The sequence below is a fragment of the Sylvia atricapilla genome, chromosome 5 (genome assembly GCF_009819655.1).
Source record: "Sylvia atricapilla isolate bSylAtr1 chromosome 5, bSylAtr1.pri, whole genome shotgun sequence".
Classification (NCBI taxonomy): Eukaryota; Metazoa; Chordata; class Aves; order Passeriformes; family Sylviidae; genus Sylvia; species Sylvia atricapilla.
Genome location: NC_089144.1, coordinates 48,652,879 through 48,675,363, shown reverse-complemented (window position 1 = coordinate 48,675,363; position 22,485 = coordinate 48,652,879). Strand labels below are relative to the sequence as shown.

The following is a 22,485-nucleotide window of genomic DNA, read 5'->3' as shown; positions in this document are numbered from 1 at the left end:
GCCCGAATCACAGGGTTAAAAGAGGACTGTGAAGTATTTAATAGACTGCCTACGCAGTGCTCAGCAAGTCAGAGGTTAACAAAGGACCTTACTATTTGAAAAGATAATTGAGGCTGAAAACAAGTCAACCATCCCACAACTAAGCCGTGGAGATCATCAGTTTTTGTGAATAATAGCTGATGATGTTCAGGATTCAGTGAGTTAAGTGGTTAATCCTATACAGAAAGCTGCATCCATAATGCACTTTAAATAGGGGAAATCCACCCAATTTGACCCCTGGAGAATTGCTTCCCGCTGTTATGCTGATGGATACGTCTATAAATATCATGGAAGCCATCAGCAGATAAAATCTCCGAGAGCTGAAAAGCCTCTCCCTATTAAATGATACATTGATCTCCGTGAAACAGCAGGAGCCTGGGGTAATGAGCCACTGAAACCAATCCCCTGCTCTCCCAGAGTCGCTGTAGCCAAAGAGAAGCAAGACCCATAACACTGTTTCCATCCTGATTCAGTGGGAAAAAAATCAAACCCTTCATACTCCTTCTCTTCTTGTCTGGTCTTCTCCACAAGGCTGCTCCTTCCATTCTGCATGGGTCACTCAGGCAGCAGTTCTTCAGCCTTTTGCTGCAGTTTGTTCCAAATTTGTCCTTTGTTTACATCCCTCAGAGAAAGCCTTCAGCCAGGACATCACAAAGCTGCCAGAGGGTGCAGGGCACTTCAGCAGGTCGGTGTGCATTCTCCAGCACAGGTACCAAGGGGTGGCAGACAAACTTCATCAGCCATGTCTGTTCATTGTCACCTTCTTCTGCCACGTTTTGATTTTAGCAAAAGACCGCTCCCTACCCTGGTTTTCATTTTTTTGTTTGTTTAGGGTTTGGTTGGTTGATTGGTTTTGTGGGGTTGGTTTGTTTGTTGGGTTGGGTGGGTTTTGTTTTTTGTTTTTTGTTTTTTTCTTTTGGGGGGGGGGGAGGTTGTGGGTTTGTTTTGTTTTGGTAGGGTTTTTTTGTTGTTTATAGCTCAAAATCTTAAGGTTTTAAAGCCAATTGTGTTATAGTGTAAGGCCTGGGTCGTGATTTTCTACTCCCAGAGCTGTTGGTGCTGCATACCATGGAACATGCACACACACAGAGGAGCATATAGATTTTACCCCCTTCATTTGAACTCTCCATACTGCCCCTATAATGTCTCTATACCTGTATGTGCACTCAGGTCTCAGAGCAAGCTTGCTGCCTTTCTGGTGTTTGAACTAGCTCTGTTCTAGTTTATTTTATGTATCTTTCTTTTCTGCACTCTCCATTTGTTACTCACCTTTTTTTCTTCCTCCATTTTGTTTTCTCTTTTCTCCTCCAGTGCTGACTTACTGCAAATTCCATCATTTCTCAGCACTGGGGACTGTGACTGCAGTTGTGCTGGGCAAACCCTTGGACATCCCTGTGGGATTTACATAGAAAATCTGTGCTGTTAGCAATCTACTAGAGTTATTGAGGACCAAGCCAGTGAGGACTAGAAGAAAGCAGGGTTTCACCATCCCCACAAACCTATAGCTGCATACAGTGTGAGGATACAGAAGTAAAAGGGATTATGAGGTTCTTTCCCTTCTCTCCATGCACCTTTCTGCTTAGAAAGTCCTATGCTTGTCTAGCACTGATCTAGACAAGGAAGAAAAGAACCTTACAGGGTCTTTATTTCTGGACTTATGCTTTGCTGCTTCAGTGTCTTTGAGCATGGAAAGTCTTCTCCTTTGGAGACTCTAAAAGGAGTTAAAGTAATCTGGGACATAAGGGAAGGAAGGATGATGAGATTCACCAGCTCAGCCTGTCCCATTAGCACTCACATTGAGTTCAGTGACTCAAAGAAATGGGCTCTCATTACCTCTGAAGAGTCAATGCACTCAGAGAAAATGATTCTGCTCCATTTTCAGCAGTATCAAAAAAATCGTTTACCAAGTTCCAAAGGGTTATATTTTTGGCATTCCTGTGGCCTGTTTTGGCTTGTTGAATGTTACTTATGAGTAAGAAGGAAAGAACTTGACTTGATGCTCAATTATAAAGCAGAATTTGTGTGGCTGACAGTTAAAGGGAAACAAAACGAATGCAGTATTTTGTGTATTTTATCTCACAGGATCTGCAGAGACGATAACTACAGAGACAACTGGTTTCAATTGCAGGGACATGTCCTGGGTTTTAAAGTCATGTCTCTTGTCTCTCAAAACAAATTCACCATTTGTACACCTGATTGTAAATGGCCTGCCCAGAGTCACAGGAGAGTCGTGTGGAGGTGGGTGGGATTTCTGTCACACACAAGCCTCTGCTCTGTCCTCGGAGGCCACACTGACCATGGCTCTGCTGGAATCTGTGCTCAGCATCAGGAGAACCCTGCTGAGGCTTCCTAAAGGAAGGATGTAACTGCAGATATTTCCAGGGCTTGTTTGGAAAACTGATGTGCTGTAGGGAGAGGCTGAACCCACCCTTGTTTTCTGCTGTCATGCTGAGTGAAGGGAGCCTCCATCCTCACCACTGTGCATACCTGGGCAGGGGAGAGGTGCTGTGAGGCTGGAGTCTGGGCCTGTGAGATAAAAATGCTATTAAAGTGGATAACAGGGTGCAAAGTCTTTGCTGGGGACTCAGGTCCCATAAAAGTATGTGTGATGATGCCAAAAAAGCTACATATGCTTGAAACAGCTCCAGGAGGTTGGTGGTGCTGACTCCATAAGTTGGGCTGGAAATAACAGCCATGGTAGGTAGCACTGACCACTACCTATGAAAGTGAATACGGAAAAGAGTGGGAACAGCCCAGAAGGCAACAACAGTGACATAAATAGTAACCTAATTAACAATTCCTACCAAGGATTTATACAGTGCTTCACTTATTTGAAGCGCTGTGCAAAACATTAGCTGGTAGGTGTTAATTCATCATTCAGGTAATTAAGTGGAAGTGGAATGAAAATGGTTAGAGGAAGCTGGTGTATGAAGGCTTCCTGAAACCATTAAATGATTTTGCTCTCTTTGATGGAGGAAGAATTTCTTCCTTTAGGGTTTAAATGTTCTTACAGTGTGGGTGTTATTACAGTTTTAATAACCACCTGTTTAATTCCCTGGGATGGGAGATTACATGCAGTACAGCCAAGAGTTTCTTATTTGTTTGGGTAACTTTGGGAGTTTCATGGGCCTAAAAAAATAAAGAAGTATCCCCAGCTTTGTGTTTCAGGGCACAGAATGATGACTAGCTTCAGGAAGGAGTCTTGATCCTTTGACTTCTCATGAGCAGGATGGGCTGGGAGATGGAGTACCGTTACACTGTGGCCTATTGTTTTCACTTAAGCAGTGAAAGATGAAGATGTGCTGTCACTTGATGTAGAGAAATTGCTGAAATGAACGTGGCAAAACCCACTGAGAATCTTGCAAGTGATAGCTAATTTTTTAATGGATTAGTTCATTCTCCTGCAGTAACAAGATAGGATTCTTTGGCAGGGAATCAGTCAGCTTGATTCCTGGCTGTGGCATATTTAGGTTTGTGTTATCACCCACTGCCCACACTTGTGTAGCATAAACTCCTGAGGGAACTTGTGAAGAGATGGGTTTTCAGTCATCTGGCCTGAATCACTGCTTTGCTGATGAACCCCTTAAGCTGCTGGAAAAGACCTGTTTTGTGCCAGGGCAGTACAAACCAGGCACGTAGGTCTGATTTCCTAAATTAAAAGACTGATTTACTGCACTGTGTAAGTTGGGTTTTCAATTTACCTGCAACCTGAGAACTCAGTCTCTTAGGGCAGGTACAACACCAGCAGCTGGTGATGCAGATAAAGCCAACAACCTCCAAGAAAGATGTGATTCTATAACTGCTAATTGCCCTGATAGCTTTGCTACCCTCCTTCCATTCTGTGTTTCCTTCTGACCTGGGATACTGTCACTGTCAGCAGTGAAAGCTATCACAGTTCTTTTTTCACTCCTTTTTCCTCTCTCTGGTTCCCCTGGGGACAGAAGATCCTGGCAGTTAGATCTACCCCAGGCTTTTGCCTTTTGTTTTCCTGTACTTTTCTCTTGGCACAATGCAGAAGTTTGCAGTGTTGTGCTTTCACAATCACATGCTAAAATATTTGCACAGCTGCCTGATGACAGAAAAAAGGGGAAAGAGAAAATCCACTCTCCCGTTATTTGAAAAGTTAAACCAAAACAAGCCCACTAACAAACAAACAAAAATTAACATGAGTTAATAATGTTAAATCTTCAGTTTTCCCTGTTCTTGTGTAACAGAATCCTCAATCACTTTGCCTGGCTCCCCTCCACGTGCTTCACCTTCTTTTTCTTGTACACATAAACCCACGTTTTCATGCTTCTCTTCCAATGCGTCTGGGTTCAAACTCCTTGGGACTCCACTGCCCACCTGTGTGCACTAACTTCAGCCTGTTCCTGCTGTACAGAAACAGGACCAGCTCCAACAGGTTCTAATCAGGCATTCTTCAGGCAAATCTCTGACTGAAGTCAGTGGAAGTTTTGGCACAAGGACCACAGAACTAATTATGTTCCTCCCCCAAGTGCGTGTGTGTGTATGTACATATATATATATATATATATGTATATATATAAAAGGGATGGTGATGAGAGATAATAAAATGCTGCCTAGAAAGAAAGTCCATTAATAAATGAAAAGTAGATGTGGGGAAGAACGGTTGATAGAATTATTTATAATGCAGTTATAAAATTGCTGAGTTGCTGAGCTTTCCAGAAACCCGTCAATAACATGCATGACCATAGGAGCAATTAATAGGAGTATAAACAAGCAGGAGCATTGATCTCCATGAAAATTAGGTGTGGAAATATTGGGGAAAAAAGCCTAGCATATCCAAATCATTTAGCACAGAATATTTTCTAATGTGGTGATAACTTCCCAATAGCCTTGAAATCTGGTTGTGAGTTAATTTTACAGCAGTGCACCAGAGAATCTCAAGCAAAAACTGATCAAACATGGGCCCATATTTTAAAAATAGAAAAACAGCAATGACACTTCCTAACAGGCCTAACTATAAATCAGAGTGAGAAAAAAAATTAAATGTGGGTTTAAAATAAACCTGGATAGTGATACTAAGAGCAAAGTGAACCTGGATGTTTGAAAGAACCAATCTTGTCAAGTATTTTTTTGGTCAGAATTATCTACTTAGTGACTGATGAAACTAGAGCAAATATACTGCATTAGATCCTTTGGTGCAATGAGTGGAAGATTCAACTCTTCATATCTTCAGCAGCCAAAAGAAGGGAAAGTGAACAGGCCCACAAGCACTTTTTCAGCTTTGACATCTATAATTCACGTGCAGGGACTGCACTCCCACTACCAAGAGCTCCCTTCCTACACACATAAACACACACTCCCTGCCTTTCTCCTGCTCTGGGACCACACACAGCTCTGTCCAGTTCCTGCCCTTCCCATCAGCCAGCCTCCACTCTGGGAAGCATGAATGCCTCCTCAGAACGGAGGCCTCACTGAAAGGTGTGTTTCCACCCTGGTCCACCAAGCTTGGGTTGGGTTTTATTCAGGTTTTTCTTGCTGTCCTCAGTCGTGAGCTCCAGACAAAGCCTTCCTTTCTGTGAGAGAAACTTTACAGAACCAGGAATGTGGTCTGCACATTTATGGACAAAGGAACATTCAATGTTTCTGCTCCCATTGCCTCCTAATCATCGGGAAGAATGAATGTGCTGTGCCTTTAGCATTCCAGCTCAGTTTCTGAAGTCTGTGTCCTCCTGTGGACATACATTTAGGGATGGCCCCTTTTTTTCGTTTGCGACTGGGCCTGAAGTGTCCAGGCACAGGGATGCAGTCTCTCTGTGCTGGTCTGGATCCAGCAGACAGAATGTCATTTCCAGCCCGTTAGCCTCTGAAATATTCTGTTTGTGCAATTAGCCTTATGAGGCGACTGATGAGAAATGGGTGCTTATTAGCTGCTGTCATTTTTATACCCTCTTCCCTAAGTAATGGTACAGCAGCCCTCGTGATCCCATTAAATAGCTCTAACTGCGGGAGAAGAAAGCTGCAAATGGAAAAGACTCCTCAGTGCTGCAGGCCAAGCTCAGCCACCTCCTCTCCGCTACATTCCTCTGCTTTTTTCATACTCCCTGAGAGCCCAGCATTATTCCCTCTCAGGATTGTCTTCTTCAGGGGACAGCTTCATTTTGAATGGCTTCATGCTTCACACCCAGAAGCACCAAGTCTTTTCGACTAAGCCAAGCATAAAAATAGCTGAGAGAAGGGGTGGGGGAGGGAGTGTCAGCAAAACAGATTTATTTAATTATATGTACCAACCAACACTTTCCTATGTGAGCCCAAGTGTGCAGCTCAGTTTCTGATCTTACTGCATTCTCATTTAAGATTACTGAAGAAACAGGCATAAAATTCCTGTGATAACTCAAATTTCTTCAAGATGCCTTCACATGTTTAGTAACCTCACACCTGTGTGGAACTGGATGCTGCTAAGTCTGGTGTGTACTAATAACTGATTTGGAACAAGCCACTGCACTAAGGCACCATGCAGGGAGGGTGTCTGTGTGTGTATGTGTGGGGCTGTGATGCTGTTAAATCCAGCACCTGTAATCAGAAGGCTCCAGACTCCCTTAGGCTGGGCCTAGATGGACTTTCCCACTTCACAGAGATATTCTGCCAAGCCTTAGTGGCCATCACTGTGTTCGGTGATATACTCCAAGTCCCACATTTGAGAATCCTGTAAACATAGGAGAAATTGAAGGTTTTTTTCTGAATCGAATTAAATTCTAATCCTCACAGTATGTTGGAGGAAAGCTGGAAAACTCAGTCTGAAGGCAGAGGCAAAAATAAGTAAAAAGATTAGAATTTTTACTTCTTTTAACACGTGAGGTTTCCTTGCCTGCTCACAGTTTTTATAATCTAGTTCAATTCTTTCTAGCCCTTCTGGCTGATACTGCTGCTCTAAACTAGTCCTATCTCTGCTGCTGCAGATTACAGTGGAGCAAAAAGGTAATTAACCCCTCATCACGATGGAATCTTTAACGTCTGGATTTTGGCACCTGGAGGCGTGTCCCTACCTAGCAAGTTGGGATGAGCCACTGTCACTGATTGCCCAAACAACCTGAGTGGAAAGGGAGGACAGGAAAGTCAGTTAAGAACGAAAATGTGTGGGGTTTACTTCTGTGTGTTTGTTTTTGTCCACGCCACCTACGTGCACACAGAGCCGTGTTTGTTACTGGCCCCTGAGAGAGGAGACCCATTACCTTTAAAAGAAACACTTGGCTTTAAGAGAGAATAATAAGGAAAGCAACAAAGAACCGTTAGCAACATTTTATAAAGAAGATGAGATAAATAGTCTGTCTCATAAACAAGTGGTATTATTTAACTATCCAAGGAGTTGCTTTCCAAAACAAGGCTGAATTGTTCATTGTCCAGCAAAATAACGCCTGCTTCTGCAGCCTGGGCTGCTTTTCTGACTGCAGCCCAGAATCTGCAGGTCTCCAGTGTGGTGGACTGTCCTGCCTAACATTACTGCTAATGTTTGTGCCAACGTGATAATAAAAAATCAGCAGAAAACAGCGATATTAAAGCTCAGAAATTATAGTACCAAGACTTTTCAGTTGAAGGGACAGGAACAAAGGAATTCTGCTGGCCCTGAGCTTCCCCGTAGCTGTAATAGGGCCTCACAGACACACTTGTGCTCGGTCGTGTTGGCAGAGAAGCACTTGGCAGAGAAACCCCCTCTTGCTGTCTCAACTGCTCATTCACCTGCTCACAGAGACAAGATTATATCACACTGTCCCAGCACTTCTTCAAACACTGCTGAGCGTGTGCTCGTGTTCAGGTATTCACCAGAACAAGGTTTCTTTTCTCCTCTTTTCACAAGCCATGGTATTTCCCAGGGGAAGCCAGTGGCTCTCTCGGGGTCATGCCAGCTTTCCTCTACCACACAAACAAGATTTAAGATGCTGTAGAGCTCCGGGAGCGGAGTAACCAAGGCGGGAGGGGAGGTGTACGTGGGGTGTGAGGGAAACACCTTCTGTACAAAACAGCCTTTTTAAAGAAATGGGTGGATTACCCAGGTCAGAGGAATCCTCGAAGGAGGAGGCAATACATATTCCGTGCTCCCATTGCTGCTCCCTCAGCAAGCCACAGGGGACCACTGCTCCGTTACTGTGGCAACAGTGACGACTTGGCAGCCAGACCCATCATCACACAGCCTCCTCGAGACTCTGCGAGATGCTCTGGCAAAGGCTTACACAAGGAGATTTGCATCTGAGATCCCATTTCTTTCACATTTTGGCTTTACCTTGCAAGCCTAGAGAGAGAGAAGACCGCTGGTAGGAGGCAGGGCACGGGGAGTGGCAAGGGGCTCTAATTTGGTGTCTGCGAGCTGTGAGCACCTGTCGGGGAGGAGTTGACTCATGTGAGAAGAAGGTCATTCCCGCAGCCTCGCTCTGTGAGTACCGACTCAGCCAGCCTCTCCTACCTTCTGCTGCAAATGTTATTTATTGTTTTTGTCGTTGACTAGTAAATCTTGGGGTTTCTTGTGTCTAAAGGGAGGAATTTTCTTTTGTGCTAGCTCTAGGCTTCATGCAAAATCCGTGAATGTGCTACTACTGGCTTTTTGTCCTAGGCATGAATTCCTGCAGGAGCTGCAGCCTTTCCATTAGCAGCAGGTTTCTTGCAGGAAGCTCCATGAGATCTGCAGTTTGCAGTGAGCACTGCACAATCCCTACCTTAATACCAGGTTTTGTGCTCCAGCCAGCTGATATGGTCCTATATCAGCTTTTCCATTTAATTCATGATTCCAGCCTTTGTTGTACAAGCTGGCTTATTTGTTTTTGTTGAGATTAAGAATTTAGGCAGTAAGTAAATCAAGTGCATGAACAGGTGCAGAAAGAGTATTTGCCCTGTGTAGGATAGAGTTACAAGCAGTTTCATTCTGATGAGACAAACAGATGCTCCAGATAAACTGCTGATAAAAGGAATTATTATACTGGCAAAGGTCCACCACGTTCCCCCGTAGCACATGGGTGTTATAGTCAAGCACACAGACAGAAGCCATGGGTGAGATCAATTCTGGTATGGCTAACAATAGGCGTCTATAAATGTAGTCATGTCACTGAGCAGTGTGATCATCAGTTTTGAATCATGTTCTGAAAAAATATTAATGTGACTCGGACATCTGTGAAAAGAATACACTACTTTGTAAAGAAAGTAATGCATTGCAAAAAATAAAATGATAAGGATATATAAGGGGAATGAAATCAAAGGTTGTACACCATAGGTCTGAAATCCTGATCAACCTAGCCAAGGAGATTTTGTTTTCTCCAGAAGAATTTGGTGCTTGTTCGATTCCTTGTTCAGACAGCAGCACTGGGGCATCTCTAGCTGTCATCTCATTAAGACTATTAGGCTGTGATTGTGCTTGTTGCTGGCATGCATTTGGGCAGACAAATGATCCTCAGGGCTCTCACAGTTGAGAGGAGATGGGGGTCCCTTGTTTCTCAGGAGGTTTGAAAATCCCACATCCTCGACTTTGGAAGGGGTCTGTTTGCAGAGCAGCCAGGAAGGCAAACAGGGAAAGGTCCACTCAGCCCAGGCACACAAGGGCAGCTTGTGAGCACGGCTTCTGTTGGTGTGCTGGAGTCACGTGTGGGCACAATAGTGGCACAGCACACTCCCCTCAGTGTGTAAATAGCATAAAGCTGTGCCTGTGTGATGTTGGCATGATAGGCTGGGCTACTACAGAGCAAAAACAGAAGTCAGGAATTAATTATGTGCTCTTTTCTCCACCCCCAGAATCACTCCTGTGTTCTGCTTTGTCCTGCCTGTTACAACTAACACAAGCATAGTAGCTTTTGTTTAGTTGGCTTCTTTTGACCAAACTGAAAAATATTTTGATGATATTTCTGGAGTCAGATACAAATCTTTTCATTCAATTTCATCCCACTACTCTTCATTACCATTCCAGAGGACGCCACAAATACCTCTAGTTCCTCTTCCTCATCCCTGCATCGCTCAAATATGAGTCCATAGCTCCGCTCCTCATGCAGCAGTGGAGTTTGAGTGCTTCTGGAGGCCTGTGGATCTGCAGCCCCCTGTGTGACCCCTGCACATGTGGATCTCCTGCACACAAACCCACAGCAGCTGATGTCATTTGCGCATGAGCCTTGAGAGGCAGGCTGCTGAATGAGTGCCAGGGTACCACACAGTTCATAAATATGGAAAAGCCACGGGCCCTAGCCCAACAAGCTCAGATTCAGAAACGTTTAGCAGATGTTCTGGCTGTGGGGGAGGAAAACAGGAGATGAATAACTACAATACTGCAATAGCAATTGCTTTGTTGATGAAGCTGCACAAAAAATTACAATGACAAACACACCCTTACCAGGACTTTGGCCTATCCATAAAACAACATCAACATGTTTTATTAATAGTAGTTCCACATTCTCGAGATCAATAAAGTGACTTCATTGATTTACTTTTCCCTTTTTATTAGTACTTCCCTAAACAGTGATTAATTTGGATTGAACATAGGTAGAGTCCTTTCTATAGCTTGTCAAAGAACAGTTCCAGTAGTTCTAATAAAGCAATAAGCTCCTCAGCCAGGACAACAGAGCTAAAGAGAACCTATCCATGGTTAAGAGTTTGAGGGAAACTTCCAAATCTGTTTGAGATTTGAGGCTGTCAGTTATTTCCAAACAACACCACAAGGGAGCTGCTCTTACACTTCCTTAAAGAAGTAAAAAGCTGTTGTTTTTAAAACAAATATAGAAAACATAGCTCAGGCTCTCCCTTAATCCAAACTCCAAATAGTAAACTTGCCTTTTAGACCTTGATGTATCCTACGTGGAGTAAACCAATCTCAGCTTTCCAGGCAGCTCTTGTGGGGAACTTGTATTGCCGAAATTAGATGAAGAACCAATTAGAGATCTCAATAATGACCTTGCAGGAACTGCCATTACATTTCACCAAAGTCCATTTGAATCCATTCCCTTTGTCCTTCTTGGGGTCTGTCTGAGTACCAGGAAATGCTGTGCCTGTGATTTTTTGGTTGATGTATTAATTGTAGGCCAGCAGTCCAGTAGTACTTCATCTGGGTATGGTGTTCTTGCATATCTACATTTTCTTCCTCTACAAGCACTTATCTTACTGCTTTGGATGATCTCACACCTCTTTACACACTTGAACTAAAGCATGAAGTGAAACTCAGCTGGGCTACTCTTCCCAGCCCTTGGCATAATGTACCATTTTGGGAGGGAGTTTTCTGCACTGGTGTAGCTTTTGGTTTGTGTTAATTCTACTTAAAACTTTACAGTATAGTGAAGTGAAAGTTGTGTGTTTCTCATCAGCTTCTCGTATGCCCACAGTCCTGAGTCATAGCAGCAAACCCAAAGCTGCAACTTTATATTTTACTGCTTGGCAAAATCTGTGAGCAGTGAAATTGTCTGCAGTATGTATGCACAGATCCAGAGCCTCTCTTATTCTTAAAATAGTTCCAAATGCTAATGTCTATACTGAACACTCAGTGGATTTGCATGTAACCCTAGAGAAACCTTCCTTATTAGTTCCTATCAGAACACTTGTATTTTTCAGCATGAAGGGTTAGAAACCTTTAGCTACATGATCAAAACTCACTGGTTTTGATGGGCTGGCTTTTTATTTTCCTTTTTAACTGCAAAAGTTTTTATCTACATAAGCTTCTACTTAGTGAGCCAAGAGAGAGGGTTTTTTTCAAGTGAATTAGACTTGTGTTTGTTTCCTTGCAACCAAACACCACCAGCAATTCATTTGAAACTCAGCTTCCAGCTCAGCACACAACATCAGTCCGGATTAGGGTGTGCATGTGCATTCAGAGGTGGTGCAGGGGGTTGAACACATAATTTCATAAATATTGCAGCTATTCAAATGCCTATGCAGTGAATAATCACTTGCATCAGGAGAATGATGGGTGCCTGGTGACTTCTGCCTTGCATTTGAACCATAGATTGAACACTTGTGCTCTTGCTTAGGATGTCAGTGCTCCAGAACAACTGCACTGAAAGCAGCAATTTTTAAAACCTCTGTAGACTAGACTAGTCCTTCAGTTTCTTATGAAAACAATTCTTTTGGAAGCTCTTAGCTGCTCATTTGTATACAGATTACTTTTACATTAAAAAAAACAACAACCCAAAACAATGGGTTAAGCTGTCCAAGTAAGTGTGAGCATGAGAAAACAAGACTATAACTCATCAAGATCCCAATTCAGCTGCTTACAGCAGATGGCAATTCAAATACAGTGACTTTTAACAGAAACACAAGAGAAAAGAGTTCCTGTAAATGGAGAGAATCTCAGGGGCTTCAGTGGCAGTTTGGTTTCACATTGTGACCTTGACTTTTACAAATTGAAGGAAAAAACAACAACAAAAATCCTCTGTCACTGCAAATGTCACACTAAAATGTATAAACAGGAGGGATGACTGCAGAACACACCAAGTGCTCCTTCCATTCTGCATTGTACTGGTAAGGCTGGGAACTCAACTGGGAACATGCTGTATGCTGTTCCTGCTCAGAGAAATCCAGGAAGGACGTGGATTAAAGTGAGAGCCACCAAAGGGGAACATCATGAATCAACTGAGCCTCACTCAATCTAAACTAGGAGGACAGGCAAGAAGAAATGGAGTTTTAGGTCTGGGGAATGTGACATGAAAAATCTTCATGCATCTAAAAGGCTGTTGCAGGAGTGAGAGGAGAACTTTTTTTTTTTTTTTTTTTTTTGTCTCTGTTGGGTAGGATGAGAAGTACATGTAAATTATGGTAAAAGAGATCCAGGTTAACCATTAGGGGAAACTTTCTAAAGGCAAAAGGAGTGAATCATGAGAAAAGCACATCTTCCCTGGATAGACTCTGGTGTCTGCACTGGGGAGGTCTTTAAGAGGTAAAACAGATGGGACAGAGATGCTTTCACAGGGCTGGAGTTAGATGACCTCTCAGTATCCCTTCCAGTGCTGTAGTTTGGTGATCTCCTCCTTATTTGAAAATCCACTTGCTGCATTTTTACTTCCTATTTCCAGATGTGGGACTCTGCTCCAGGATAGTATGTGTCCAGTGCTCTTTCGCTGCTCTTGGTTTAAAGAGATTACAAATACCCACAGGAGCTTGCACCTGGCAAGTCCTGAACCTTGGAAGGTTGTCAAAATAGAATTTAAGAGTCATTGGCTATTTTTACTGCGAAAATAGCTTTTATTTTATAGAGATACCAAAAACTTCCTTGAATTTTCGTCTGTAACTTGCCTTCCTTGTTATACTCCTTGTCTGACTGGGGGCCTTATGAGCCTTCAATAGCTTCTGTTGAACTACATAAAAAAAGACAGGCCTTGTTTTTCTATACAGACCTTTGAAAATGGGACACTATGCCATGCTCTGACTTCATTTTGAGCTGTAGCAGGTCATCTCCTTTAAAAAGCTCTGGGGCCACAATATTTTTTTCCTTGGCTTGGTTTGGAACTGCTTCCTCACCAGCTGCTCTGCTCACTGGTCACTTCTGGAGTGCCAACACCCAGTTTACAGTGCCTGCAGGCACGAATTCACAGGGAATCAATCACTGCCTGGCTGGGGTGAGGTGACTGTTCAGTCAACCTCGTTTCCCAGTGCAAACCAGCGGTTCTGTAAAATCCTCGGGGGAAATACGGTGCTGGGCTTGCCCTGCACACCACCAGCCTGGAACATCAGGCTTCTAACTAAGCTACGATGCAGAGTTTCAGCTGTCTTAGCCTGTTTTTATGTTGCAAAATAGCCCATTTTGTACTGATGTTGCAGTTTTTGTGAGTGTGCTTTATTAGCCCTAAGTTCTGTACAGTACTGCCTGCCACCCTCCTCCCACTCTGCTCACCACGTGCACGTGGTGACAAGGGACATGCAGAGGCAGTAAAGTCCTTTGTTTTTGCTTCAGTTCTACTTTGTTTAAACCCTTCCTCTTACGGAGCATTGTGAAAACTTCTCTGAGAATCCAGCGGCATAATGATGCAAATAACCCTGTCATATGACTGAGCCTCTCTGGTGCTGGATTCCAAAATATCGAGCCAAGACATACAAGTCTTGCTGTGGATGCCATAGGCAGCCTCATGCTAGAGTGCAGATGGTTCTTCAGTTCCCTAATGGGAATTGTTTGGGTCCTTATTAGCACTTTACAAAGATTACTGTTAAACTTGCCAGCTCTCCTCCTGACTGTTCAGAGTGCTCAGCCAGTTATCCCTGCAAACACTGCTCCGGGAGAGCATTTTGAAACATCTCCTGTATCACTGTATGTAAACCCCCTTCTCCATCTGCTTTCATTTTTAAATAATTAACACACCCCCCACCTGCATCTTTGCAGGGGAGGACACCTGCAAATATTGGTTTTGAGCAGATAATGGAAGCTGCTGCCTCCCCTGCAAAGAGCTGCTCTGTCAGTGACCTTAAGGGACTTCCAAGGGGGAATATCTCCTGTCTGCAGCTCTTGCCACCCTTTGCAGCTTGTATGGGCATGACCTTGTGCATCTGCTCAGGTAAGGACAGGTGTCCTTGCCAGATTTTCCAGCACATAAGCTGAATCAGCAGGCTGAGGCTCTCCAGTGATTGCAACCAGTAGCTCTAATTTCTATGCTCATGGAAACTCCATCAGTAAACAGGGTGGGTTGAGCCAAGTTTAGATCAGCTAAAGGCTTTCCTCCATCTGTTCTCAGACACGGATATAGATAGTGAATCGGGACTTGTGCACTTCTGGCTGATATTTGTCATACCCCACTGTAGTAAGAATTTGCTCAGCCATATCATTAACTCATTTTATGCATCACTTATGAATGATATCTGCTTACAATACCTGACTACTTTTCATGCCAAAATCTCTAATGTGCTATGGAAATCAAAACTTTTCTTAAGGCAGAGTTTGGAAGACTGTGCTTTGGTAGGGCTTTTCTGGGTTCCTCTCAGTGCTTTCTTGAAGACCAGGGCTGGCTCATTTCCCTGTCCAGCCAGTACCAACACTGTCACCTCCGTGTAACCTGAGGGATTAGCCAATATTTGTGGCTCCCAAACTGAGCTGATTAGCAAGAGACAAGGATGATGGCAGCAGCATCCACCTGCATCAAAGCTGCTCATGTTTCCGAGCGCGGGGGCAAGGAGCGCATCAGGATGCAGACGGGACGAGCTGCTACGACCACCGCCGCCAGCTTCTCCCCAGCCATCCACCACCCCAAAATATCTCCGGACTTTTCTCATGGTGCCTTTACAAGCGTCTTTTCAGAGGCTTTTAGATCTGATTTATTTGCCGCCTTCCTCCCGCCGCTTCCTTCGGTGCCATCGCTAGGCTCCATCAGCGCGTCCCGGGTCACAGGGCGCGCCCCCGGCGCACGCCCCCCCGCTCCCGGGGGCCGTTTAAACGGTCGCAACCTCGCCCCGCCCCTTTTTTTGATCTCCGCCAATCCCCGCCCGGCCTGTTGCGATTTGAGCGGTGGGAGCGTACCACTGCAACACGGGGCGGGGGAGCAGCGGCAGCGTTTAGGGGCTGTGGGGAAGAACCGCTTATGGGGCGGCGCTCGTTCTCCGCCACACTTGTTGCTTTTCTCTTGCCTTCTCTCTCTTCCCCTTGTTCCCCCTCTTCACGGAGGGAAGGGCGGCTGTGAGGCCGCCGCTTCCTGCCGCCCCTCCTCTTTTCCCGGTGCGCCGCCGGACGGGCCGGGCGGGGAGGGGGCTTTGCCTGCGCGGTGGGCGGTAGGCGGGGCAGCGGCAGCGCGAGCTGCCAAGGTGCGCGCGCGCCGCCGCCGCACCCGCCCCTCCCGCGGCGGGCAGGGACGGGCCGGTCCCGCTCCGATCCAGGCGCCGTCCCAGCCCCAGCCCCGCCGCCCCCGAGCAGCGGCATGAAGCGAAGGCAAGTGCCCGCGGCGGGGCGGGAGGGCTGCGGGGCGGCAGGCGGGGCGGGGGCGGAGGATCCGCCTCGTGCCGCGGCGCGGAGCGGGGTCTGCGCGCAGTGAGGGGAGCGGCGGCTGTAGCGGCCGCGGCTGGCACAGGGCGCTGGGCACCGCCGCCGCTCCGTGCCGGCTCCGCCACCCGGTGGCACGGCTCGGCGCCGGGCAGGACCGGGGCGGAGCGCGGGCCGGAGCGGGTGGCTGAAGCGAGGGCGGCTCACGCCGGTGCCGGGGCGGGCAGAGGGCGCGCTGCCGGCGGGCGCTGCTGCCGCGGCTCGCCCTTGTCGCCCCGAGCGCCGTGCCTCGCACCGCCCGCCAGCCGCGGCCGCCACAGGGTCATAAAGGGCTGCCGGCGCTTCCGTCACACCGAGCTTACGGCGCCCGACGTGCGGCACGGCATAAACCGCCCGCGGGTCCACAGGCTGCCGCTTGCCTTGCCTTTGGCCTTTTCATTGTCACCGAGATGAACTCGGTGCGGGAGTATAATACTTGTGCCTCTGTTCCTTTATTTGTTGTGTTTTGGTTCATTCTTGATCTCGGCGGGCTGTTGTCCTAAGATGTGTTTAAGGCGTTTAGTATTTAACGAGGGTAGCTGCTTCTGAACGTAGGTTTTCTTGTATAATACTAGAAACCTGCTTATTCATTCACTGCGGTGACTTAATTCCAAATTCTGAAGAAGTCCTCTGTTATTTCATGCAGTGATCCATTTAAGGTTAGTGCTCTGGAGCACCTGGAAAAGTTCCCTCCATCTCGACAAAAGTCACTGTTAAATCTGGCACGACAAAAAAAAAAACACAAATGCGGTTTGCTTTGTTGGTCCTGTTGTGCTGCTTGAAAGTGGATCAAAATGAAGAATCTATGGGAAATCTTTGAGTGTTAGACTCAAAATTGGCGTTCTCAGTTATTCTGCACTTTAAATGAACTTGGTCTGTGCTAGTGCAGTGGACTTAGGGGAAGCTGAGCAAATAAATGTGGACAGGCTGGATATACAGAAACTGATTATCCACTAGACTCCTTTTAGCCAGAAACTTTGAAAGATACAAGGTGACTGAGCTTTGAAAAACGCAATAATCAAGCTTTTCTTTGTATAACTATGCACTTGCTTGAAATATGCTGTTCTTACCAATAGTTATGCTAATATCTCTTTCTGTATTCCTTATAATGTACATATTCTATTTATTTCTCACTGTCACATTTTCAGTACTCATGTTTGGGTTGCTTGCACTGCAGGGATATGTTCAGTAAAAATAACTCCCTGCATGGGAATTAAGCTCTTCAATCATGGGAATATTTATGCTTCCCTGAGAGTCTGTGGAAGCTTACTGGTACAAAACTAGATTTAGATTGAAGTTGGCAGTGCCCCTTTAAACCAGCCAAAAGTCCACCACACATTCATCTGCAGCTGCAACAGTCACAGTACAGTTAAGAAAACAGATGTGTTTGTATTTAGCATGTAGCTTGCTAAAATACTTGTGTCTAAGTAGATGGCTTAACTAGGCATGCTGGACTTGTATTCATTCATGTCTTAAATTACAGTTGGAAGGCACACCTTACAGCTAAATCGTAGTGTTGGTAATCCAGTAATTATTAAATTAATGGATGGGGAGCTCTTCTGCAATGTTACAGGACAACCATAAATATTTTTCTTTTATCAGTTATTTCCAAGTATTTGCGCAGATGAAATAACTAATAGTTATGCTGCTGCTGAATTACATGTATCTCAGTTTCAATATTCAATAGATTTGAATTAGGAAAGGATCTGTAAATAGTATGTAACTGTATATTCCTGGATTAAGCCTAAACACAGCTGGTTGAGGTCAGGATGACATTTTATTCTAAGCTTTCTTGCCTGTCTGGGTTTCAGATATCCTGCAAACATGCCTCACATGAGAAATCTCAGCTACTTTGCAGGTGCAGGTCTCTTGATAAAGGCTCTGGGCACTGTTACTTTGCCATCAGTGAACTTGAATTCCTGTTGTACACACGGTAATGCGGGGCTGGTGACGCTTCTTGGGGAAAGCTGAGGCAGAACTGGTCCTACTGGGATGCATGTCTCTTTTCTTGCAGGATTTGAAAACGACTTCTCAGTCACTTAGGTAATCCGTGAATGGATTAGAGTGTTTTTTTTTCTCCTTTGCAAACACGGGGGCTGTCCTGCTGGTGTGATCTTAGAGTAGTACTCACGTAGCTCCAGGTGAAGGGAGAACTGTCCATGCTGCTGCTGTCTGTCCTTGGCAGAGGCAGGAAACTTCCACTCTGACTGTGTCACTGGAAATTTCCCACAGCAACAGCAGAGCCTGTACATGCTGTTACAGCCTGATGTTTTAGGAGTCTTTTCTCTGCTCGTTGATCTGTCTTAACAACCTGGAGTAAGAAGAACCCCCATTAATGCCGTGTAGCTGTGGCTCACCTGCTGTGGGGTCATCACACAGGAGAAAAGCACACACCTGCCCTGGGGGCTGCTCTTACGCATGTGTTGTTAATAAAGGGGTGCAAAGTGCAGTTTTCCCCATGTTTTTCGTTGTTGAGATATTCCTGGTGTGGATGTAATCCCTGAGAGATTTCCTGAGAGTGCTTTTACCGCAGCAGATCCTAATAATCTCATCTTTCATCCAAAAAGGGCAAGAGGGAATGGTTTCTTGCTGGTCAGTGCAAGGAGGGGGGACTGTGTGAGTTCCCTGGGGACCTGTATTTGCTCTAGGGTGTTTCCTTAGGTTTCCCAGCAGCACTGGATGCTGCTTGTAATGAGAGAGGTGGAAATAAAATAGCAGCAACACCGAGCTGGGGTTCATGCTGCTATTTGGAAATGATGTGATAAGATACAAGAGGCAGGCACTGTTTGTTTACTAGGAGGGGAGCCCAAAACCGTGGAGATAAAACAAGAGGTGAGCTAGTCTAGGAACATCTACTCACCACCCTTTTCCTTCCTTTTTCTCCTCCTCCCTCCCCCAGCTGAATATCATCTCACGTTGTAATTGCACAGGGGAGAGGGAGAAAAGTTCTTCATCCAGGAGAACCCAGGAACATACACAGCCAAGGAATGAGCTCTGCAATAGACGATGTTTATGAATGGTGTGAAAACATTAGGATTTCACCTGAGTGTTTGGGGCACATGATGAGCGAGGAGTTCAGTTTCAATGAATTATTTGTTGTCTGTGCATTCCTTTTAATGTGGAGCTAGTTGGAATATGGATTAATGAGTTGATAAGTCTCTAACAGCATTTGGTTTCTTTGTGTTAACAGTACACAGACGTGGCTCTTGTCATTCTGCCTGTGTTGTATCTTGGTTTGAAGAAGCGTTCTGATACTCTGTGTGTGCAGCGAGTTGTGATAGAAATGGAGTGCGCAGATATGGGAAACAATTGAGGTAGGGGAGGTTGCTCACCTTTGTGGGCAGCCTCTTTTCTGATACGCTTTTTTTTTTCTCTCCTTTGGAAGTTTAATCAAGCAGTAATAATTTGTCTTGGTAGCAGGAGGAAACCAAAGGATGTTTTTCTCTTTTTTATTTTTTTATATACTGAAATTTCCTCCATTCAAAAGTATTATGTAAGACTAGGAAAGGAAATGCAAGTTCTTGCTTTTCCTAGACAGCAGTAAATTAACAATAGAGTTATTTCAGTTTTGGGAAAGAGGAATGTATTTCATCCCACGCTTCCTGAGGGAGTTCATAACTTTTCTGCTGAAGGTGGGCAGTAGCAGCATAGTTTTTTTGCTGAAGACAAAAACTTGATTGCTCTGATAGAGATGAACTGTTGCAATAGACAACATGAGAAACTGCCTTTCATTTTTGAGAAGGGACATTGAAGAAAGCTGTGGAAATTGTGAAGAAAACCTTTTTACTACATTCCTGTCTCTCTCAGCCTGTCATCTCTTTTCTTCCCAGATCTTTATCCTTGTTATATGTTAACCTTTTTCATTCTTTCTCCACAGAGTCTTTGAGATATGATCTTTTGTGTCTAGCCACATGGTTAAAACTAGTCTAGGCTGTCCTTGCTTTGTCTGGGTTTCTTCTTGACACTCAGCTGTTCAAAACAATGACCATTTTTACTGAAAGTCATTTATATGTGGGGTTACACAGCTACAGACAGAAGCCAATTTTCTTGTCCCTTTTCTGTCATCTGGAGTGAAATGCTGTGGAGCACTTGGTAATGCTGCTTGCTTTGAGGCATTCAGCAGCAACGCCTTGTTGTGGCCTTTCTTTGCTTTGTTGGTGCTGAAGGAGTGGCAGATGAGTGCTTTTGAGCTATCATGAGGAACAGTCCCATAGATCTCTCTGCTGGTGCCTCATCTTCTGCCTTCAGCATTTGTAACACTCACCTGCCATGAGCTGACTGAACCTCAACAGCTTGGCAGTGGAGTCAGTAGGGCTCTGCTTATCTGCCTTGGGTGGTTTTGCTTTTTTGCACTGTTCTCTTTCCTTGGATCCACTTGTCCAGCAGTCATCTTGTCCCTTGAGATGGAGTCTCTCTGTGCAGGAGATGTGTTTTCTTGTTCTGCTCCTATGTAGCATATTACATTTTAGAGTTCTGGTTTAGACTGATGATCTCAAATGTTAGGGTGGCATGCAAAACAAAGGTAAAATCTTGCCATTTTCTGTGCTCCAACCTTTGTCCAGGAATATTTGTTTTACCTTATGGGCCTTTTGCTGTGTTTTCCTGCATTAGGATTCCAGTTGCACAGCTTTATTAAAATCTGGGAAATAGTTCTTATTTACAGAATCAGCTTCCTCTTTGGCCAGCAGGAAAATTGTTCTGTATTACTACTCTCTGCTCTGCTGTTTGGAAATAATTCCTCTGAAAATGCAATGCTTTGAAGTGAGGCAAGGCTTGCTGGGGGCTGATGTGGTTGGGAGAAGAGGACATTGCAGTGCATTGAAGGCCTCTAATAAATCTCTTTCAAGCTTTACTTTGTATCTTTTATTTTCATGGCTTTAAGATGCTTTGGAATGAACTTTGGGTGGCGCATCTGATGAATTCTTAGGATCTAATCTTCTAGTCTTCTGAGCAACTTTTGAACTAAAGTGACAATGGATAGCATAACTTTTACAGTGGCCTCCCTTTAGATTACTGAGATCTCTTTACTCTGAGTCTGGGGAGAGCTCTCCCTGGACGTGTAGACAAAACAGCAGCATTTTTGTGAGATCATACCTCTGCCATACAAATAAAGGTGCTCGTTGCTGTGTGAGTCCTAGCTAATATTGCTGTCTTTTTATGACCCTGGTGGAACTGCCCTGGTTGAACAGAATGGTTGGGAGTCCCTTTTTGCCTTCCTGTTGGTGTTTCTAAATATGTTATGTAGACTTGCACAACTGTTAAAAAAATCTTGTTGGGTTGGGTGTAAAGGACCATATGAACTCTGCTCTATTTCGTGAGATGCTGCAGCTTGTAGTGATTTTCACCATTTAGCATTTACATGTTTTTCAGGGTTCATTAAAGAATTGAGTCTAAAGGCAAGCAGAAGGCAAATTTGATTCTAACCCAGTTAAAGAGCACAAACCCAATTGAGATCCATCAGTGATACCCATGGGATAGGTTATTCTGGATCTTGTGTTCAGGGGTGTCCTCCAGCACTTCCAACATCATGGTCATGTGACTGAAGGAATGAAGGGGTGGACAGTGGATTTTCTTATCTCTTCTGTTCTGTGGTGATGTGCTCAGAAATGAGGAATGGGGGCAGGTGTTTGCCTGGGAGTCTTGTTTCAAACAGTCAAATCTAACCATGTTTCACTGTTTTTTGTTTTTTTTTTTTTTTTTTTTTTTTAATTGGGTTGCTTTGTTTCATTTTGTGGCAGAAAGTAATTTCTTTAGTAGCAGTCTGTGTACATGGTATGTGGTACTCCATCTGGTATAAACTGAGTTCTGCTTCTGCTCCATTTGAGGAAGTCTAATGTGGCTTTTCTGTGTCAGGAAGGGTAAACAGCTTTGGAGAATGCACCATGCTTTTGGTGATTCACTTTGCTACACGAAATCACTAATTCATTAATTAGGCAAGGTTCCCATTCAGAACTCTCTAGAGCTGTGCCTCTTGCTGTGCGGATTGTGAAGGAAGACTGGTTTGGAGCTGGCCTTTGTATCTCATTTCCCTGGTGCGCCTGGGAAAGCCGGTGCCTTGCTCCAGGTACTTCAGGTTTCTTCCAGATCTTTTGTCATTTGTCTTGCTGCTTATAAACAAGAATCTAAGCACACTCTAGACTTCCCAGGGCTAGTAGGAAGTCTAGTAGGGCTGCTTACACATTTTGGTAGCAATAGCCATGAGCCAGTAGGACCAAGGGATGAGTCCAGAACATACCTTGTGGGCTGGGTTAGTTCTTTATTTTGTTGTGTTCCTTTCTCGGACACGAATTGGTTAATGCTAATTTAGAAATCGTATAGTATCAGCTGGGATCTAAACCAGCTAAATTGCTTGCAGAGTGTCACTTGAGATGTTTGCTTCCTCCTTAGGAGAATTCTTCTAATGTGCCCATTTCTGGACCATGGTCTAGATGTCTCATCAGTCTGGAGAGGCTTGTTTTTAGTGCTCTGCGCTTTGTGGAGAGTTTTTCAGTAACTATTTTTAAATAGTTACTGAAGCAACAGTCTTCTAA

General features: G+C 44.7%; 1 protein-coding gene across 9 annotated transcripts in view; it reads left to right on the top strand.

The window, feature by feature from the left end:
* The first annotated feature begins 15,773 nt into the window (after positions 1–15,773).
* MICAL3 (microtubule associated monooxygenase, calponin and LIM domain containing 3) overlaps positions 15,774–22,485 on the top strand; it is a 152,917-nt gene continuing 146,205 nt past the window's right edge. For all 9 annotated transcript variants that reach the window (XM_066319448.1, XM_066319447.1, XM_066319444.1 and 6 more), the window contains exon 1: positions 15,774–15,865. The gene's annotated coding sequence lies outside the window, so the exon portion shown is untranslated. The remainder of the gene's footprint in view (positions 15,866–22,485) is intronic.